General features: G+C 44.7%; 1 long non-coding RNA gene across 1 annotated transcript in view; it reads left to right on the plus strand.

Annotated features, from left to right (window-relative positions):
* The window catches only part of LOC136049883 (uncharacterized), a 16,334-nt gene extending 364 nt beyond the window's left edge, over positions 1 to 15,970 (plus strand). Inside the window, exons 2-3 of the long non-coding RNA XR_010622342.1 lie at positions 1,450 to 1,528; positions 15,370 to 15,970. This is a non-coding gene — a long non-coding RNA (uncharacterized LOC136049883). The remainder of the gene's footprint in view (positions 1 to 1,449; positions 1,529 to 15,369) is intronic.
* The last annotated feature ends 1,156 nt before the right edge of the window (positions 15,971 to 17,126 follow it).

Here is a 17,126-nt window from a genome sequence, read left to right on the forward strand (position 1 = left end):
TGCCCCCGCCTTCAGGGGTGGGGTCTATATGGGGGTGAAGAGAGTGGCAGCCTCCCGGGAGTGCTACCTGGCCATGGGGTGCACGCTCCTGGTGGTGTCCCCAGCTTGGGGTGCACCTGTTCAGAGGATGTCACATGTGCCTGGGGGTGCACCCGTTTGGGGATGCTACACCTGCCTGGGGATACATCTGTCTTTCTTCGGGGGATGTCCTCCTGTTGGCACACCTTTCATGGGCTGATTCTTCTTCATGGCATAGCTTGGGGTTATACTCAGACTACTGTGATGCTTTGCACAGTGTGATCCACCTGGGAGGGCAATTACATCCAGTTCATAGGACAGAGCCCCACAGCACAGATGCTGCTTGGGCTGGGAGATGGGCAAGTGGAGTGGAGGTGGCACTTTGGGTGCCTCCTCGCTGCCCTTAGCCCTGAGCTGCAGGTGGGGAGAGGTGGAGATGCTGTGTGTGTGGGCAAGCTGATGTGTGTGGTTGTTTTGGGGTGATGGTGGTGCCCACTGCTAGCAACTGTAGGGATGTGGCAGTGGCTGAGTGTTTGCGCTTGGCAAAGCAGCAACAGGAGCCCCATGGGTCCATAGCTGTGGTAGTACAAAGGAGAAAAACAGATTTACAGGAAGAAAACACGAATACATCAGTAGTGCAGCCAGCTGAAACCATCTCTGCACCCTGGCAGTGCTGTCAGCTGCTGCTTCCCATGGGCTAACAGCTCATCCTAATGATGGAATTATCCCATCCTTTGCATTCTTGCCATGGGACAGCCCACAGTCTGCTGCTGTGATGTTGTAAATTAGATAATAACACAGCTTTGTTAACACAGCTTTGTTAAGTGGGCTGATTCTTCTTGCTGGAGTTTCTGTCTCATTAGAAATGATAAAATAAAAAAAAAAGAAAAAAGAAAACCTATCCTGAAGGAAACACCCGTTCAGCAGTCCCAGCTCTTCTGTAATGAAAATTTCCCCTTTTACTTGTTAAGACAACTGTAGCCCCAGAAGAAAGGCAATCCACACTCTAAAATAATAGAGCTGTTTGAGAAGCCGGAGTGGGAATATGTTTAAACAATAGCTGTGGATAAAATAATGACCAGACTGTGCAACTGTACTGCCATAAATAATAAAAAAGACAATTTAATTCAACAAATCCATTAATATAAATAAAATAGCAATCTCAGGGTAGAAACAAGAAAGTTACTGTGATATAAATCCACGCGTAGTGCAGTGAAACCATATCGGCTCCATCAGAGCAAGAGATGTGCATCAGGGTGTTAAGAGAAAGAGGAGATACAAATGACAATATGACTACTTTATCTAAAGTGCACTATCTCCTGGAAAGCTGATGAAAAGCCGGCACGGGCTGCAGGCAGCTGCAGACATGTCCATCTGTGCAAGCCTCTGCCGTACTGAATCTCAGCAGCTCTCCTTGCTCTTTGCACACAGGAGCTCGTGGGGTTTGTTTGATCTCTGCTTCCAGTCTTGGCAAGTCCTGACCACCTGAACGAGGCACCACAACAAACATGTGAGAGCGAGGATGGTGTTTTTTTAGTGGTTGGGCTCATGTGCTGAACAGGAGCTGCTGGGTGGCGATGTGCTGCTTTGCCTTCTTGTTTGTTTCCTAAATGTTGGTGGCTGAATCTCAGAGCAAACTGATGCGTCATGAGCATTTAGCCTACTGGACACACAGACACCGGTAAATAGAAATATTGGATTAATACTAATAAAGCTTGGACTCTACAAGATATGCTTTCTAGGCTTCAAGGATCCCATTGCTCAGTGCAGACATGGCACCAGGTGAGTGAGCCAAGAGCCCAGCGTGCAGCGCAAACAGAGCTCAGTGCCACAGGTGGGGGCATCTCCTTCTCTGATGTTAAGCATGTTTTTGTGAGCACATCTATTTTGTGCACGTATATCTGTGTTCCTACCCATCTCATTCAGGCACCTGGAGCTGTGCTCGCCAGCAGGAGCGATGCTGGGGAGGGGCAGTGTTGCTAGGAGATGGAGGCTCCAGTGGCTGGTGAAGTGGCATCTTTATTTTTGGTGTCAGCATTTGAAACAGCATTTGGCTGTGGAGCAGAATAGGGACCTCTTCCCTTTGCTCACTTGCATCTCTGTGAATGACTCAGAAATGAAATGTAGACTGGGCAGCTCAGCTGGGATTAGGTCAGGATGTTGCCCTTTGTGGTTCAGGGTGCATTTTCCAGCTCAACATGACCAAAAAAGACGAGGAATGCCATGTGCCTATTTATAAAGGAGCTCAGGTTTGGGGCCATGCCATCCAACCCTTGAAAGTGGCCTAAATCTGTGGATTTTCAGCAGGATTTGATTTCCCAGGCTGTTTGGAGGAGATAGTTAATGAGATAATGCAGCAGTGGGTGAACTGTGACACGCAAAATGCTTTATTTTGAATGTTTCAGGAACTACGTGCATCAGAGGCTTTAGATTTGTAACCAAGCAATTTCCATTTGTATTATGTAACTGATGTTATTTATCAAGCCCTATGCCCTGGCCAAGAGCAGATGTTGGACTGCAGCACTGAAAATGAACTCTTCTGGAGGTTAGTTATTGAGAAACCATCCTGTGATTAGTTTGTTGTGATGTAAGCCTGCTTCAAAAATGTTGTGCACATGGGCCCGAAGTCTATGATGTTTGGGTTTTTTTGGTATTAAGAGAAATCTGGATTGTATGACAACGTATGGTGCTGTGTTGAAGTTGTGTGCTGCAAACACTCTCTGAGTCAGGGGGCAATGAGTGTGATATTTTTGACATTCCCAAGAAAACACTTCATGCATGCAACACAGTAAACAGCACTCCTTTAGAGAGGAAACTGAAGAAAAGAGGTTGCTTGTGCCCTTAAAGGCCTAACTTAGAGGTCAAATGAGGAGTGAGATACCCCATTCCACTAGACGTTAATAGCAGTCTGTTGCTGTTACCTTTTTGTATGTGCTGTGATGGTCTATTTGGGTGCTTGGGGTCATTTTTGAGGCACATCCACGCAGAAGTCCTTCTCCTGCAGTCATGGAGTCGAGCTTTTGGGCTGCATGTATGACTGTGAAGCAGTGCGGGTTCAGGTTGACCTCTAAGGAGAGGAAATCACAGTCTCTTCCTCCTTTCCTTTACAAGTAGAAGGCAGAACTGTTCCAAATCCTGGAAGCATGGAGGGAAAGCAGTGACCGTGTGAGCCACTCATAGCATTTCTCAGGGCCTTGCCAACTATGTTTTCTTTTAGGGCATAATCTGTAAGAGCTGGCAGACCTTCTCTTGGCTTTACCTAATTAAATCAGCTGGAAAAGGGTGTGCTGATGAGGGGGAACTTGCAGTGTGTGCTCACCATTACTTTGTACCCTCTGGTTCGCACCAATGAGGATATACTCCCAGGACTGTTTCTGGAAGACCACAGGTTTTGGCTACACGATCAATCCACCCTTCTTTGACCTCTCTCTAAAATGCTGTCATGGGTCCCTTTCAACTTGGGATATTCCATGATTCTATGATTCACAGTCTCACAGAAAGTCCACTATCTCCTCTTCTCTTTTGTACTTTTGCTCTGTATCAGACAGGGTGGAACAGTATGTTCCCCACGTCCACAATGGCCAGGACAAGAATAGGGCTAAAATTAAACCACACACAGATGGTATTAAGTGAAGAAATGCTTGAAACGAGGCTTGGTGAAGCATCAGAATCTGTTATTTGGATGGGGCTGCAAAGTGCAGATGTTTCTGTCTGGGGGAGAGGGATGTTTTGAGATCATCAAGCAGTTGCTTCACATCCCAACCAGGGCTTGATTTGGGCTCAGCCCCTCTGGGAAGCCAGACAAGCTGTTAAGGGCTACGTGCAATTACAGGCAGAGATGGAGGTGAGCTGAAAAGATTCTGATTCAAGCTTTTCACCCAGCTGCTGCCAAGTCCTAATATTTAGGTGGATTTTGCTTTATTTTTGTTACTTTTAAGCTCCCCAGCTGGGAATCTGCTGGAAGTCAGGACTCTGGTTTTGAAAATGAACCCAAACAGCTCCATTTTTACCAGCCCTGTGCAGTTAAACCAACCAGACACAACTCAGAGCAGCCCAAGCTTCAGGAACATGGTTTCATGGGCAACGCTGGTAGTAGATGGATGACTGAACTAGATGACCTTGGTGATTTTTTCCAAACCTTAATGATTCTATGGTTCTAAGTGTGGGTCCTTGTGCCTCTTTGGCACCTCCTGGTACTGGCAGCTTAGCATGGAGCTTTGCTGGGGGAACTGAGTTCTAGTTCCCTCTTATTTCCAGTCGTGGCTAGGCATCCACTTCATTTTTAAAGTAAGTCCAGATCATTTTATTTATTTATTTATTTTTGATGGAGCCATAAATCATTGCACTTCAGTTCCCCATACTCACAGCTCCTTCCTTCTGCCAGCCAAGGTCTGTGTGGGTATTTCAGCCTGGAAACTCTCTGACCTTCTCTGAAACATAAGCATTTCTTGAAGGCCATGACACACAGTGGAAGGCTGCTGGCGTGGCGGGTTGGCTGCCCCTTGGAGAGGTTTGTCCCTGCAGTTATCTGCACACATAGCACTGTTTGTGTGTGTGTTTAATGCACATGTTGTTTCCCATAAATGCCTCTTTCTGGGGCCGGCCCTCACAGAGAATCGCTCTCACCCTCTCTCACCTCAGTGTCCAACTGAGAAAGGTCTCCTTCACTCAGCTGGGTGAGAGGGGGAGGGTTTATGAATTGGAGAGATGAATTCCTGATGTGGAATAGGCACGTTCTGCATTTCCAACCCCCCTGCTCCGTAAAAGCACCATTTGTGTGGCAAATAGCCAAGGGTTTTATGAATGCGGCTCTTGCTTTCTCCAGCTGCTAGAAATCTTTCCCAAATATGAATTAAAATAAAAGCCTCACTAGACACTTTTAGCACTCGTAATTCTGCTATTTCTGGTCTGCGGCATGGAGTTCTTGCATCAGAAATCATGGTTGGAGAGGCTTGAGTGGCTTCTTTCAAATATTATTAAAGAGAAGAAAACCCAGAAGATGGATGACTTCAATCTACAAGGACCTCAGTGTGACTGTGTACCCAGATTTGACATTTCCCCAGTTGTTATGGCGGTGAAATGCCATCTCCGTAATCTTTATGTAGACTTACCCTTCAGGTACCACTGGGAGATGTTCTTGAGGAATTGGTACACTCTGGATTTGGTGCTCTAATAAATCAACTAGCAATGATCGGGACTGCAATCCATGCATGGCAATATCTTAAAGGTTTTAGGAAAGCATTTTTCATTGCATCACAGGCATAAGAGAAAGAGGAAACCATGGTAACAGCCGTGGGCTGGTGGAGCTGTGAGTTTGCAGTTTGCAGAGGGGAGAGGGGTGTACGGTGGTGATTTGTCACCAGGAAAGCATGGGACAGAGGGAAGCTCTTGGTGGGTGTGATCACTGTGGAGGAAAGCACTGTCTTCGAGGGGGAAGGATTTGGATTGCTTGGCGATTTTGTGCAAGGATCTGCCTTGTGTGCAGGAATTTTGGGTACTTCCCTGCCAAGAAGGATTTTTGCTTTGCAAGCAGCCAGCGGTGAGAGGAAAAAATCTGGAGAAATGCAAGGTCTCACCCACTGGGGCTGTGAAGGTGATTCATGAAAACGGGGGTGGGAATCTAGTTATATGTAGGTTGTGATGTCAATAAGGTGGAGTTGATGCAGGTTACAGACATTCACTGAACAACCTCTCATATCTTTCTAGACTTAAGCACAACAAGGACAGGTGAAACAGTAACTCTGCCTTATAAATGTGTGTGGCATGGCAACAGGATGGCTTGATTCATTGTAGAAGCAGCAGAGATTATTCAGAATCCCAACCAGGTCAGAAAGAAATAAACTAACCTCCTAGAGGCCACAAAGGATCAGAAGGGCCGTTGACACCTGTGCATCTCAATCTGTCCTTAGAAATTCTAATTGTTGCTGACTGATAGGAAAAAAGTGGGAATTTCCCTCATCATCCCATTTTTGCTCAACAGTGCTTTTCTGATGGGGTCATCTTTTGTGATGGAAAGTTCAGTGTCTGCAGAGGTTGTGCTGGGGCTCCCACAGAGGATGCTTGGAGGTAATTACATGGCACTTGGGCACATTTTTTTGTTTGTGAGATGGAGGCTTGTCTGAGGCTTCGGCAGCATTGTTCATGTAGGTCACCAAGCTTAACAAGGCAGCAGTGAACTGCTGCACTCATTTGGGGAAAGGATGTAATTATCTAGAGGTTTTGGTGGGAAATAATTGCTAAAGGCTTTGGTACATGAACAAGTTGCCATTGTGAAAGAAGTTCTCAGCCATCGACTGCTCCACAGGAGCTCCGTGTGCCCAGGCTTACCCTGCTGCAGATGGGCAGTGAGCTGCCTTGGGTTATCTTGCTTTCATAAAAGTATAAGACCTTTTACATGGGCAGTAACTGTAGATCTTCCTAAGTAGGGTAACATTTTGCAGCACAGCAACACAACTGTGTGCCAAAGCCCTACTAGCATGTGGAGGGCATGTAAATTCTTCAAATTACAGCACCCGTAACTCTTACTCCTCTTTATTAACCTGCATGTCTTGCTGCTGTGCAAAAAGTCTTAATGAATTTAGAGCCTCACCAAAGGGGCATTACTCATGTTTTACTGATTAGAAGATAAACCCCAAATAACACATAATAAGGGGTGTTTTCCCCAGTTCCCAGGCTTCTGAGCTAAACTCCAGCCAATGCTTTCTTTAATAACTCAGCAGCATATTGGGGAAATAAACCTGAATCTGGCCATCCATGTTAAAAACAAACAAAACCAAAACCTCTTTCATGAGAAGTAAAAACCTTTTGGCTATATTTTGTGTGTCTAAGTAACCACCTCATAACACACTAATGATCACTAGCAGAAACATTGCTATATAGCAAAGATATTACTATATTGCTTAGGGTATACTGCATGTTAGTACATCGATATAATTGTAGTCTGTTTGGCAAGACTGTTTTATAAGTAGGAATATAATTTTACTAACATCTTATTACAAGTTTGTGAATTAGTATAGTTTTCCAGGTTGTTCCAGTACATACTGAAAGTGGTAGGTTCTTTTTATCCATGAACTTCATTGCATGCTGTATCAAGATCTTATGGATCAACCTGAGAAACAGGATATCGTAATGATCCTGAAAATATTTTCTTATCAACTCACATGATATAGGAGGTAATGGAGTCACCATCCCTAGAGGTTTTCAAGAAAACAGTGCTGTTGCATTGAGTGCACGGTTTAATGGTACGATGGTGATGGATCAGTGGTTGGACTGGATGATCTTAGTGGTCTTTTCAGCCTTATTGATTCTTTGATTCATCCTACAGTAGCATTTTGTCCCATTCTAGTGCATTGTCTAATGAACACCATTTTCACAGATGGCCTTCCCATCAGTTTTTCTCTCTGGTGATAAGAGATTAGATCTCCTAGTCTGTTTTTATCATTTCTGAGGATCAGCTGAGCTGTTTCAGCCCCCTGTGCTCTGTTGAGAAGCACTTCCAGTCTAAGTGTGCCCTCTCAAATGTGATCCTTGGGGCTGAATGGCTGTGAGAGCCATACCTGCATCCTTCCAGAAATCTTTTTCCAAGGTGAGAACATTAGTTTTTCACAAGCCACTTGAGTAGAAATCAAAATACCTTGGATAAATTTACTAGGCCAGGAGGAAAAATCTGGGATAAGCAGATGAAGGTGGAATCTCATGAATTTCCCAATTATACCAACATGCATCAGTGAGACCCAGTGACTGTTGTGTCAAAGCTTTGCCAGCAACAAAATGGGGTCTCGTAGGTTTCTGATGGTCATAGCTGGACTAGGTTGGTGTGTCTGAGAAGTGGAAAACAGCAGCTGTATTTGGGTTTTATGAGCCAGTGTGTGGAAACAGAGCCCCGCTACATTTCAAGACCATCTGAGCCACACATGTTCTGCGAAGGCACTTCCATTTGGCTGTTATCTCAGAATGGGGGAAATGTGGAAATAAATCTGAAGGTTTTTCCAGACAAAGGGAACTTATCGAGTAATATTGAAATGGATGGCTTGGAGCCAGGCTGGGTTTTGGCCCTTATTTTGAGCTGAGTAGATAGAAACTGTGGCCAAGGATCAGATGGAAAACCACTTAACCTTTTTTGAGATTGAACAGCAGCTTTTGCTGAGAAAGGCTCATTTGAAATACAAGCATGAGAGAAATGGAAAGGAGTGATTTGTACAATGATTGACAGCATGTCATGTAGGACAACCTACAATCACACCTCCTGAAGGTTATGCCATGTATGAGCATGTACTCTGATGAGTTGCTGCTAGAAAATGGAAGAGGTTATAGAGGTAAAAAATGTGGCTTCTGATCTTTTTCACCTCTTTTGCTGTACCTTTCCTTTACCCTGCATGTCTCAAATCCTGATTTAGGCCAAAGGTTTGCTAGGGCTGGTGAAGGCAGAGGAATTAGTTCAGTAGAATTCACACATCCTAATGCTAAGGACCTTTATTTATTGAATTTCTCCCTGTTCCATTGCAGTTGTTTGACCTCCAGCTCATGCTCTCTTATCCTTCATTTGACCATAATTTTTATCAGTCTTTATTCTTCAGGAATGCTTCTAGGCAATTGGGTCATCACAATTCCTCATTCTTGTGTGTAAAGGCACGATTAAAAACAGCTTTGTTGCCCAGCTAGGATTTCTTTGTTGGATATTTCACTATATGTCTATGATGATTTCTAAATTAATTGAGCAGCAGCATTCGTTTCAATTGTATTCTCCCTGTATGTGATGGGTGCTGCTTTTCCTCCTTTCGAAGCTGACCTGAGCTAGATAGGATCAGAGTGTCATTGTCTAATGGCCACTTTAGCAATTTAAGGCGTGTTGTAGCTATTGTAAAAATGATTCCCCTCCAGTGGTTGAAGTGAGCTGGTTTGCTGTACTGTGCCTAAGGGCAAGAAATAAAAAGTAGATCCATCTCATGTTTGGCTGTGCAGCATGACTAGGGATGGTCAGATTTTAATACTGAACCGCTTATGTATTTTTCTTGTCTCATGGAGTAGCTGTGGTATCTAGGTAGGATTTGGATTTCTTGTTCTTTGCTCAGCAGTGGCCGGCACCTTAAATAGGGTTGTGATGAAGGATGCTCTTAGATCTCCATGTAAAATACAGGCAATTTTTACTCTTAAGGCAATCCTAGTGCTTCCTTGCCCCTAGTGAACAGTTTTATTTTGTAGTGCTCTTAGCTGAAGGAAGTCCTGAGTCCTTGCTGCTTATTCTCCATTTGGATTCCAATGCTAGCTTTCCTGTTTATACAGAGGGTAAGGTTGCTGACTGTAGGTTTGCTATTGGGCTGCTGTGGGATTGCTGATAAAATTTCCACATGAATTAATTTTCAGCCAAACCCTCAAATCCCATTCTACTCCAGCTGTGATGCAGAGGTCTTTGGTCTGCCTTTAACAGAGCAGTGTTTCATTGACCTTTGGAATTGAGAACTCCGAATTTTGAATCAAGAGTTTGAGGTAAAGACTAAGACAAACTTAAGGATCTCTCTCAAAGAAATTGGAGCTGCAAACCTCTGTCAGATTGACTTTTCTATCCTGTATGGAGCGTGCACACTTTTAAAAAGAGCACTTGCTTTTGCATAGCAATGACCAGTGGGATTTTGAGTCATTGCTCAGGATCCCTAAGCACTGTGCACAGAAGTTGGTTAATAAGGGCCCAAACATTGTTTTCTGACATGTAATGCAACTATTGCTTCAAATATTTTGCTAATGTTCTTTAATCTCTCCTTGTGATTGTCTCCTTCTGCGTTTTCAATTATCAACGTTTCTAAATGAAAGAATGTTGAAGTATGGGAGATTAGATAAGGAAACATTCAACATCAAGAATCTCTTTGCTCTGGGGGTGGGGCTTTGAGCGGGACTGTTGTATTGATTTGTTACACCAGAGCCTACGTTTTATCAGCAACACATAAATCAAATGGCACCGTGCACAACAATGTACATACAGTTTTTTAATAGAGAAAGGGAATCCGTTGTGTGAAGTACTTCTGCTTGCTGGCTGACATAAAGAGAATGAAGAGTGAGTCTTTTTTTTTTAATTTTTTTGTAAATGGAGAATGATGGAGTAGGTCTATGAGAAAAAAGACGGAGCTCATTTCAAATCCAAGGGAAGCTGCTCTGCTCCTGACTCCCAGTGATTCATGAGCTGTCATGCATTGCAGATGGATCCAGCCCACTCTGACAAAACCCGTGAAATGAGCACTTCTACAGACCATGGCACCCTGGGAAGGGTCGTGCATGCAGGACGAGGGGAAAGTAGGAATGTGTCTCTGGGAAGGAACAGCCCATTAAGCTGCTGTGTAGCAGTGGTAGCAAAGTGTCTCAGGAGGAAAAAAAAAAAAAAAAAAGGACTATGAGCTGTGATGGTCCTTCCTGTTTGAGATTTCATTTTATCCTAAAACAACACCTCATCAATTTAAGCCATGACAGGTCAAAGCCAACATAAAATATATATATACCTCTTTGTATAGGTTTACCTTATGCTAAACTCTGGCAGTTGTCCCAAGTGGGGGATGCCTAGTTCCTTGTGTTGGATGATACTGGGCAATATCTGCCAGTATCTCCAGTAGTGCAGGAGCTCTGTTTTCCCTCCACTTTCTATCCAGCCATGCATTTTTGGGCCCCCTATATCTCCTCTGTCTTGCAGAATAATAGTGTTGAGGCGGGGGAGGCAAGGGTGTAAATGGGACTATTTGTAGCGTGTTGAAGAAACCAAGCAGAATGTAAATGAGACATCTATTGAAGCTACAAGCTTGGTGTTGCTCAGGAATCCCTACACAAACATTTTCCATCCATGACAAGGATGCACAGTCTCCTGCCCTGCAACCTGCTGGCTTGGTTTGCCCTCCAGCACCCCCCTCCAACCCTCATACTGGGGTCATTGCTGTTACTTCACAGCACATTGCAGCAACATCCAACGGGGCTTAAATGCACAGCAAGGATAAGCCTGGTCTGATAAGATCAATTCTTCCCAAGTAAATTAAATTTGGATAAGTAGGAAGGAGAGCAAAATTTAGCCTAGTTTGTGAAATAGTTAATATGGCACAGTGCCTGGGCAAATTCAGCTTGCTCTGTGCTGTAATGCTGCTCTGCAGCTCCCAAACCAGACCTGACTTGTACCTAGCCTGAGCCTTGCGATTAGACATGCCCTAAGGATATGTCTACACTGTAGGACGAAGTTGAGACTGGACTTCGTGAGGCAGACCTGAGCTCTTAGCCAGCAGGGGTGTGATGTGGGGTGGGTGTCCTCGGCTTTGGGATGGGGTGAGGAGGAGGAACAGAGAGGAGTCCAGCCTCAGAGAATCTTGTGATGTGTTTGAGGCTCAGTGGTGGAAGGGCTTTATGGGCTGGTACATGCTGTGCTCACTGGTGGAATGCTTGTCCCGTGGAGATCGTGCAGGAAGTGATGGCCAGCTCTGTATACGGGAGGGCATATAACAAGAAAACAATAAGAATGGTAGAAACAGGTAGAACTTGCTTCTAGTGAGAAGAATGAAAGAAATTGCAATACATACAAAATTCCTTTCTTTTTCTTTCTTTCTTCATTCCTTATCTTCTGGTTGCTAGTCATTTTTCTGCTTCTCAAGTACCAAGCTCTTCCATGCTTGCTTTGTCTCTAACCTATTACCTCTCACAACCCATGAAGAAAGTACTTCTGTTTGAATTCACCACACTGGCTTGTGGAAACAGATCCAAACCTTCCCTCAAAACCAGGAAAATCCTGAGCAGGACCCAAGCTGCCCACTGAAGGGGTGGCTGTGTTCCTATGAGCTACTTTCACTGTCACATGAAAGAAACAGGTACTTCCCACCCCTTGGAAGCCTTCCCTTATTCAGCTGATAAAGTGTTTCCTTGAAGTGCCAGTCTTTGCACTGATTAGAAACAGATTTTAGTTCACTCCAACAGATGTTATTCCCCAAAGGATCCTCATGTCCTTCTGACTGGTTATTCCACTGTCAACCAAAATCATGGATGAAGATCTTGGAACGATTCCATAATTCTATTTAGTGATGTGATGGGACATGGATAAGTCAAGTTGATGTCTGGACTTGATGGTCTTGAAGTTTTTTTTCCAACCTAAATGACCCCATGGTTTCCACTCTTCCATCTCACAGGTGTTTTAACTCTGAGCTGAGCAGTGGGCTACGGGGCAGAAAATTATGGCAAAGAGATGGAGAGTAAAGGCACTGTGCCTGAGCCAAGGTGTGTGGAAGCCCCAGTGGCTGCATTTGCTCACAGCCTGTTTTTCCACTGAATGCTTCCAACCCCCAGGCTGCTTGAACACCACATCCTGCATTACTGTCCTTTCATCTGCCACCCCTTGGTGTCCCCTGAGGTATGCAGGCTGGGAATAGCTGCAGGTGACTGGTAACACTGCTGGAAAACAACCCCTGATCAGGGAATCAACTCTTGCTTTTATTTATTTGTCTGGTGTGAATACAGCTCTGAGGATGCAGGAGAGCTTTGCTGATGTTCCATCAAACTCTGAAATAGTATTCTTCCCCAAAGATATGTACCTAGAAGAAATAGGTACGCACCACGCACTGGGTAACACTGAATTATTACAGACTCCTGTTTGTGTGCCTGTTCTTTTTACCTACAATTATGGCAAAATTGCTGTCGTGTAAGCAGCAGTCTTCATGAATAGCTTTATTATTTATTATTGTTAGACCTAGATGTGTGTTTTTCTTTAGATCATATCTGCACAAGGAGGCACAGTAATAATAGTCTTTTGGCTGCTGGAGCACTAGCCAGGTTTAACTTCTAAAGACCATGAAGCTTCTGAAGCACGGTGCTGTTTATTGCTTTCTTTGTCCAATCAGCCATGGTGGAGAGGGCTCTGCTTTTTCCAGCTGAGTTCTCACAAGGGTGGACAGTCATGTTGTGTTTGCGCTCCCTGACTGGCATCAGCAAAAGGGTCTCTTGTTACAGCCCAGTGCCAGGCTATTTTAAGGAGCAGGATTCCCCTTTTATGGAATTATTTTTCATTTGAGTTTAACTCCTGTGCTCATCGTCGCTTTTTTCCTGTTTCATTCTGTTCTACCTTCGTATGGGATGTGAAAGCAAATTTGGGATAGCCATCTGATGGTCGTCTGAGTGTTGGACTCATGACCTGAAATGGTTCAAGAAGGAGGAAAAGATTGTGCCTTCTCTCCAAGGCCCACTATCAGGAGCTGAAAGGATCGGTTTCTTCTGCTGATGGATCTCAGTATTTCGAAACAATCCCAGGGTTTTGAAAGAGAAGGGCTTTGGCATTTACTCTTTGGTGTTGGCAGGGCTGGATAAAGGAGATAAAGTGGCCTGTGACAGAGCACACAAGCTATCTGCGATCTGTTGTGCAATGACTGTCAGTGAATCTGCGTCTTTGTGTGTTTAAAGTGTATTTCCTGACATTTACTAGCAATTTTAAAGGGATTTGCTCTTTGCTGTTTCATAATCTATGTTTCAGAGTAAATTTGCAGATTTTGAAGATCAGAAGAGACTGTTAATGCTGTAGTCCGGGTATCTGGATAGCTCATCCACCTAACTTCATCCCCTTCTGTACTGAGACCAATACTTTGTGTTTAGCTACTGCATATCTTTCAGAAAGGCATTCAGGCATGATATGAAAGCAGAAAGATCAACCACTAACCCAACAGTTTGTTCCAACATGCGATCATTATCACTATTTAAAATAAAATGGGTAATTTACTCCTCATTTTACTTTGTGTGCCTTTGGCTAGAGGACTTATGCCTGAACATTCATATAAAAGCAAATATTTCCTTAGCTGTTCCAAAATCAAGCAAAAGATAGAGTAGATATATATTGCATTGAATCTGCATGGCTTTACAGAGAAAACAGAGCAGCATCCTTTAGTGGTTCAGTGCTGCGGTCTGCAGGCAGCCTGCATGCCTTTGTGCAATCCTTTGAGCTGCATTAAGGTCCATATCATACCTTGAACATCATTTCTTCCAGTGCTGTTTCTTTTTTGTGTGTGCATTTCCTCTTAATGGGCTGCCCAGGGAGGTGGTAGACCCACTAATCCTGGAGATGCTCCAGAACTGTGGGGATGTGGCACTGAGGGACATGGTCAGTGGGCATGGTGGGGTGGGGTAGGCTTGGGGATCATGGAGGTCTTTTCCAACCTGAATGCTTCTGTAATTCTGTGTTCTGTAATTCTGTGCCTTTTGAAATTCACCATCCCAAGCAAAATTAAAGTGGCACAGAAAAGCAAAGGGAGAGGGAGGGGTTGTGTACTTAGGGGGAAAAAAGGGCATTTAATCATGCTCATGGAAATGTGTGAAAAATGGAAGCAAGCCTGGCTTGACCCTTGGCTACTTAGAGGCGATACTGCAGGATAATTTGGGAAAATGATATAGACAGAAAGTGTGAACCAAATGGTTCATCTTGAGTGAGTAATGTGAGTGTTGTCATTTGGTAATGTGATGCAAACCCAAACTGTGGATACCACCACCCCCAATTTTTGGTCTGAGCTCTTATCATAGCATCAAACAGCCTCAGCGAAAGTATGCAGAAGACAAATGGGGGAGAAAATCTTTTTCAGAGGTATAAAACAATCTTCTATTGTAAGGAGCTTGGTCATTACTGATGAGGCTTTCAAAGAAAACAGCACTGAGATGCTCTTGATGAATAGGAACATTAATATATTAGGTATGTATTATGTAAATCCATACTTCAGTGGAGTGTTAGATAAGATAAATGGGAGCAAAGAGCAGGCTTTGAAGGTTGCTGGCTCTGTGTGCAGTGTCCCTCCAAGGCTCAGCACCAGGGGGATGGGGGCTCCCTAACAATGAACAATTATCTAATGAATTATCAAGATAGAGACTGGCAAGCAGATGAGCCCAGGGACTTGTGCATCGTATCCAAATATCTGTCCTGACCCTTGCAAGTCATGTGGGGCAGCAGCAAGAGGGATGTAGAAGCTCTGCCCAACACATCTCCATCTTCATGATATACAGCTCTGCAACATAGGACTGCTGTGGGAACTGATGATTCTGCTTCACACGGTCAGGAGCTCAACAGTTCAGGCTGCCCTGAGAGGCTGTGGATGCCCCAACCCTGGAAGTGTTCAAGACCATGTTGGATGGGGCCCTGGGCAACCTGGTTTAGTACAAGATGTGGAGTTTGGTGGCCCTGCCTGTGGCAGGGGGTTTGGAACTTAATGATCCTTGCAGGCTCTTCCAACCCAAGCCATTCTATGATTCAACACTTTCTGCCTCAAGGCAATGCTGAAAGCTATCATATGGACCAAAAGTTGGTTTGATCTTGACATGGAAAAAAATGTATATCTTTTTGTTTTGATTTTTTTTTTCTACTTTCAGATGGATGCTGAGTGCTTTCAAGCGGGTTACTTAGAGAGTTTGTGACTATAAATCAATCCAGGCTGAAAAAAAAAATGTAGCTCTACCTGTTTACATCATAAACTACAAATGCATTTCCATCCTGCAACAAACACCTGGGCAGCATCCAGAGGAGACATTACCAACTTGTTAACTACTGCGAGGTAACCGGTAAACAGTTCAGAGCTGCAGTCTGGAGTGGGGATCTTTCCTCTGAGACTGCTGCTTATAACGGGGCTTTCATTGAGATCCTGACCCCGAAGCGTCATGAAAACATGGCACATTCTTGACTTTCAAACTAACTGCTGGGAGGTGGCCAGCACTGAGCACAGAGCAGGGTTTTAGAGGAGCTGGAGCTGCGCAGCAATGTGCCACCCCTTTCATTAGCTGCTGCTGACTGTGAAAATGCCTTCCCGGATAGAAATTACACATAAAGGTGAATTATACAGGCAGGTCTTTAAGGCTCTGCTAATAAACACATGAAAGGATTGGAGGGATATATGTGAAAATACTGTTTCAATGAACTCCCTTTTAATGCCACCAGCTGGGAAGAGTGAGTATTATTCAGGACTGGATGCTCCTCATAATTAACGCGTGTATTCCGTAATTAAGCGCTGCTTCAAAGCTGCTCAGGATGGCTCGGGTTTGTCCCTAAACACGGCGGTGCAATGGGATGGCCGTGCGGCTGTCTGTAGGGCAGATCCCGGCGGAGGGCAGCAGATGGTGCTGTTCGTCTCCTTTTTGAGGACGGGGAACCCGCAGCCTTCCGGAGATGCTGGCCCAGGGGCCCCGCATCCCAAACCGGGCTCCTGCGGTCTTTGCCACCCCTTCACGTGAAATAACGAGGCATCCCTTTCTCCACTTTGTGCGTTTGGGATGAGTTGTTGAGGCTTTTTCTTTTTTCTTTTATTTCTTTCTTTGAAAAACGCTGGAATCCTGTAAACCGAAGTGCATCAGGAGGCAGCAAGACGATGGGAACTCAATTAAATTAAGGAGAAACACCAAGATTGTGAAACTTGGCAGTAGGATGAGAGCTGGTTGCAACACAGGCTGGACTTTAGGTTTGTTGGCAATTTGAATGCATCTGATGTTGGTGATTGGGATGCCAGGAACAGTTCCTTGACTGCTGATCTGCCCCGTGGGTCACTGGGGCACGTTCTTGAGGGGTAATGCTCCTGGCCTGCACAAATCTCCATATCCAGTTTCCCAAATGGCAGAAAATTCTACACTAAGATGACATTTGACACCTAATAATAATAATAAAGCAGGATATTTGTGAGGCTTAGAATCACGGTATCATAGAATCATTAAGGTTGGAAAAGATCACCAAGACCATCAAGTCCAACTGTCAACCCATCCCCACCATGCTCACTAACTACAACCTTTGTTGCCACAGTCTCAGTGCTTAACTTCCTCAGTGGTACCAGGGAGGGCAGAATTAGGCTCCTTTTGGATCTCACTGGCATCTACCTCCCTCAGTGCAGGGACAGACCCAAGCCCAGCCCTGGCAAACATTTCCTAACAGGACAGCCACCACTTGCAGGTTGGATGATGAGGCACCTCTGGGTGAAGGGAAACCCTAAAACCCACAGGGGCCAGGGCTGGCAGTGCCCCACATCCCTCTTTGCTGTTCATCCCCTCTGTTCTGTAGGAGAGCAGCAGCTGATGGTGCTAAAAATACTCTTGGGAAGGGTAGCAGTGGTTCAGCTCTGGGCTTCCCAGAAGAACGCTGATATTTC

Source organism: Cyrtonyx montezumae, unplaced genomic scaffold (assembly GCF_038088225.1).
Source record: "Cyrtonyx montezumae isolate F1298 unplaced genomic scaffold, pur_monq_1.0 scaffold_1, whole genome shotgun sequence".
Lineage (NCBI taxonomy): Eukaryota > Metazoa > Chordata > Aves > Galliformes > Odontophoridae > Cyrtonyx > Cyrtonyx montezumae.